Here is a 5,705-nt window from a genome sequence, read left to right on the forward strand (position 1 = left end):
TATTTCACATTATAAACAAAAAATTAACATCAAATTGATTACACACCAAATGTATACCTGAAGATATAAAACTACTAGAAAAACACATGGGGGAAGAGCCCCATGACATTGATCCTAGCAATGGTTTTTTAATATGTCTACAAAACCATAGGCACCAAAAATAAAAATGTACAAATGTCATTAGATCAAATTTAAGAGCTTCTGCACACCCCCAAACAACTATCAAAAGCATGAAAAGGCAATATACAGAATGGGAGAAAATATTTGTAAAACGTACATTTGATAAGGAGTTATATCTAAAATACATGAATAACTCAACTCAGTAGCAAAATTTAAAAGTAACTTGATGGCAAAAAGGGAAAAAGGTTTGAATAAGCATTTCTCAAAAGAGAATATACAGGCAATATATATATGACATATATTCTACATCACTAAATGTCATGGAAATGTATACCAAAACCACAATGAGATATCCTTTCTCCTCAGTTAAAATAGCTATTATCAAAATCACACAAAATAGCAAATGCTGGTGATGATACAGAAAAAAAGAGCCCTAATAATGTTGGTGAAAATGTAAATTAATATAGCCATTATGAAAAACATTATGTAGTTTTCTCAAAAAATTTGAAGTTCATAATAGACAATATTTGGAATCACCCAAAGCTTCCATCATAAATGAATAAAGGAAATATCCTGTTCATATACAATGAAAACCATCTCTTCTCTAAAAAAAAAGTTGGGTGTAGTGGATTGACTAATGGTCAACTTGTAACACCTAAATGAACTGAATCAGTGTGGTCTGGGCATGGAGGATCTACCTGAAGATTATTACCAATAGCCATAAAAAGAGAACTGGAGGGGAAGATCTTGGCCTAAAGATTTTCTAGGAGAAGCTTGCTGCAGATTGTTTTCCTGATGCAAACTAGACTGTTCTTGTTGGAGGAGCTCAAGGCTTTGCTGTTGCTGGGAATGGCTATTGTTTTCATCAGGGGAGCTCTGGCTCCAATGTGGATCCCTCAGCTCAGTGGCACAAATCCTTCATCTCACTGGTGTAGGTTTTCTGGCTTCCACTATGGGCCTTTGGGCCTTCCAGGTGCAGATCCTCAATACAGACAAGCATGAGATCTTGCCGTGGGCTCTAGGCCACTGGCTGGACTTGTGGAGGACACTGCCTTGGACTCTAAGCCTTTAGCTGGACTTGTGTGGGAAATTTCTGGGATCCAGACCCTCAGATGGATTCCTTGGGCCCCTAGTGTGTGGTTAATTTCTCTTGCACTCCTTCGCATTTGACTCTTTGGGTAATTATCATAAAATAATCTCATAAGTTACGTTTTCTGTATTTAATGTATTCCCTTGCCAAATCCTGATAATTACAACAATGGGAATTTTTTTTCAGTAGCAGGAATCAAACTCAGGGCCTCATGCTTGCCAGGCAGGTGCTGTGCCACTGAGCTACATCCCCTGCCTTGAGAATATTATAATTTGTGACAGCATAGATGAACCTGAAGGATATTACATTAAGTGGAATAAGTCAAGCATATAAGAACAAATACTACATAACCTCACATATTTGGAACCAAAACAAATCAAACAAATAAAAGTAAAGAGAACAATAATGATTAGAAATTGGGACATAGAATGCAGTTGGGGAGTTGCTAATCAAAGCCCATAAAATTTGAGTTAGATTGGAGGAATAAGTTGATGAGACCTATGGTAAAATTTAATGGCTATAGTAAATACTAATGTAATATACATATATATATATATATATTTTCTAAACTGGGATTGAATCCAGGGCCTCCAAACTGAGCTACAGCTTTAGCCCTCCACCACATTTTTTACTTTGAGACTGGATCTCACTAAATCACTAAGATGCTCAGTTGGAACTCACGCTTGTAGTCCTTTTGCCTCACCCTCCTATAGTACTGGGATATCAAGCCCGAATCATTATGCCCAACTTGTACTGCATTTTTGAAAATTGCTAGGACAGTAGATTTTAAGTGTTCTCACTGCAAAAATGAGTTAATGAATGGGCCAGGGATTTAGCTCAGTGGCACCATGCCTGCCTTGCAAGCACAAGGTCCTGAGTTTGATCCCTGGTACCAAAAAAAACCCCAAAAATGAGTTAATGCATATATTAATTATCTTGATTTACCATTATTGAATGCTCACATATTTACACTAATATTTTTTATATGATAAATACATTCAATTTTTATTTTCCAATTTAAACAAATAAATATCTATAAAGTTGTCTACAAAATGGCCTTTTACTATACATTTAATTTATTTTATTGCCATTTTAAATATATTTTATTTATTGAAACCTTTTATAACTATGTTGGATAAGTTAGATTTTATTTTATTAAAAAAATCACTTCATATGAAATAAGTCAATTCATAGTGATTCACCAAGATAATATGAAAAACTAGCTTGTATGCATCTAATATTATAGTCATAGATGTATAAGCAAACATTGACAAAAACTCACAAAAGCACAAAGCTATCTCATTTATTGATAAAATAAATAAAAATAAATTAATAAATATATTGATTTGAATAAGATGATTAATAAACTTTATAAAATATTTCCAACAAAAATAAAATCTGAATGCAAAACTTACAAAATATATATTCTTAATTATTTATTTATTTTAGAATAGTAGAACTGTACCTTGAGCTTGCTTTAGGTGAAATAGAAATTCCATAGTTTGAAGTGGAATGATACCAAAATAAATATACAAAACATGTAACTCTGGCTAAGAAGCTGGCTGTTGGATGGTAAAAACACTGATACCAGAGATTGAAAGGGTTAAGTTTTGTGTCATTAATTTTCAAAGCCTTTGGTAACACAATTTACTATAGTAGTTGCTCGGCAAATTATGTTATGTCTATATATTTCAAAGGAATGAAACCATATATGACATATATCCTGAAAACACTTAAGACTAAGTGTTCAGTGAAGGGATAGGAAAGATGGAACAAGGAAAGAAGGAGAGAGAATTGAAAATGTCGGGGGAGAAGAGATAATTTCAGGCATCAGAAAAATAATTATCTCTATATTATAGTTATTACAAAGAACAGATTAAATGAATAATTTTCTGTCAATAATTTTGAAAATGTAAAAGAAATAAGCAAATACCCACATTGTTGAAAATTTATTAAATTGACTAAAAAATAAATAGAAAACTTGAATAGCAATATTATCATTAATAAAACTAAATAAATTGTCCCTTTTTTCTACAAAAATACTCTAGAATTAGGTGACTGAATTTCCATAAGCTGACTTTTTTAAAAATAATTTTATTAAAAAAAATACTCTATGAGGGAATAGAAAAAGTAGAGAGCAATAATCACCTCATTTTATAGAAAAGAATATCCATGACACCAAATTCCATTGAGGATAATACGAGAAAAGATAGTTAAAGGCAATATTACAAACACAAATTTTCTAAGGAAAACACAAACAAAATAAAGTATTAAAACAATGATACATTATGACCAATTGAGCTTATTCCTAGAAAGTTAGATATGTTTTATATGGCTTGTGTTTAGATGTCCCCCCAAAGCCTCATGCTATTTCAAAGGTGGCTGGATTTAGAGTGTGATTGATTTATACTGCAATGCTAGGCCTGAGAGCACTAAGATTAAGGGTGTGACTGCTACCCACCCTAAGTAGTCTGAATAAAATAAAAAGTGCAGAAAGATACTCTTAAGGCCCCTTGTTGCTTTGCTACAGTCCATCTGTCCTGAACTTTTGCCCCTCTTCCATGTGCCACTCTGCCCTGGAGCCAGCCATTTATGGACTAAAACCTCCAGAAACTGAGCTAAATAAACCCTTTCCCCTTTAATTTAGGTGTTGAGTATTTGTCTCAGCAATGAGAAAAGTAACTAATACAACCACCTTAAAATTGAGAAATCTAATAAAATTGTCTTGGTAGATTAGAAGTATTTACTAAAATTCAACATATATTTATGACGAGAACAAAATGATTAGTAGAGGAACAATAGGAGTGAACATAATCTAATTTTGAATATATAGTAAATATCTACATGTGATATTATATTATGTGATGAAACATTGAAAATGCCCACTTTGATATTGAGATAGAAGACCAGAATGATTGCTATCAACTGTTCATTATGCTGGAAGTTTTAGCACAGTGAAGCAAGTAAGTATAATACAAAGAGATAACAGGACATCAGAAAGAAAACTGTTAGAGATGAGGAAAATAAGATCAGAAAAAGAAGGGAGGAATAGCAAAAGGGATAATGAGCAAAAGAAAATAAAACATGCTATATGCATGTACAAATGTGTCAAAATAAAATGCATAATTCTGTATATTTAACATGCAATAATAAAAGATTAAAAAGTATAAGAATTGAAAAGGAATAAAAGAAGCTGTAATTTTCAAAAATATGCAATTGTCTATATAGAAAGTCAAAACTGAAAAATAAATTACTACAATTGATAAACAAGCTTAGAATGTTCTTAAATATGAAACCCAATTGTTCTTGCACATATCAACACAAATTTAAAAATAAGATTAAAATATCCATACCTATGTGTGCATCACTTTACCTAGGAATAAATCAAAGACAATATATTTACAATATATTTAAATATAAATATATTTACAATATATTTATATTTTTAAAATAAATTTTCTATTTATTTAGAAACAATATGCAACATCAAAATATTGAGATATGAACTATGTTTAAGAATTGAAGGATAATATTATAATATATCAATACATCTTCAAATCATATAAAGAGGCAATGTAATTGCAGTAAAATTCTCATTTTATCAATGCATGTTAACATTATGATTATGAGGTTTATTTTGGAAAGTTGGTACATGCATTTAGCATATCTTAAGCAATTTCAATAACATTGCCCCACTCTCTCTCTCTCCTGCTTCCTTCCCCTTCTCCCCTTTCTCGTCTTCAGAAGTCTACTTCCTGGTTACGGGTCTTCTCTGCCTTCCTTCCTTCCTTCCTTCCTCCTTCCCTTACTTTACTTATTTGTGTGTTCTACAGGCTTCTCATATAAGAGAATACTTATGATAGTTAATGTTCTGTGGCTTTCAAATTTCACTTAACATGATGGTTTCCAGTTCTATCCATTTTCCTTCAAATAGCATGATATCATACTTCATGGCTGAGTATTATTTCATTGTGTATATATAACAATTTTTTCAATTATCTGTTGATGGTATCTAGGGTGTTTCCACACCTTAACTACTGAAAATTGCACTCATAAAATGTGAATATGTGCACCAGCCACCAGCGTACCAGCATGGGCAGAGTGGTCCAGGGCTGACTGAACTCCTGCTCTGTCCGGCTCACCATGCCCACTTGAGACCAGGAGATGGTGAGGACCCCCTGGGCATGCCCACCAGCTGCCAGAATACCAGCGTGGGCACCTACAACAACAGGCCCTGCCCGCCCACCTCTGCCCTCTTCACTGTGCAGCTACCTGGTTCCAGACTACAGAGGCACAGGGGGACATAAAACCATTATCCTGAGCTGAAGAAGTGAACAACAGAGACAGGGCCTCTCTCAGGCTCCCTGATGAAAATTGAAGCCCACTGGAAAAGTGAAGAAAATCTCTGAAATAAAGGCACACCAGACCACCATACTTAGTAAGTTGGAGGGATCATCACCTCCCATCAGAAACTGGACTATCTTCAGGGGAAAGA

Source organism: Heterocephalus glaber, unplaced genomic scaffold (genome assembly GCF_053883595.1).
Source record: "Heterocephalus glaber isolate CG9 unplaced genomic scaffold, H.glaber_assembly_v1.0 deba00001613, whole genome shotgun sequence".
NCBI classification, from domain to species: Eukaryota; Metazoa; Chordata; class Mammalia; order Rodentia; family Bathyergidae; genus Heterocephalus; species Heterocephalus glaber.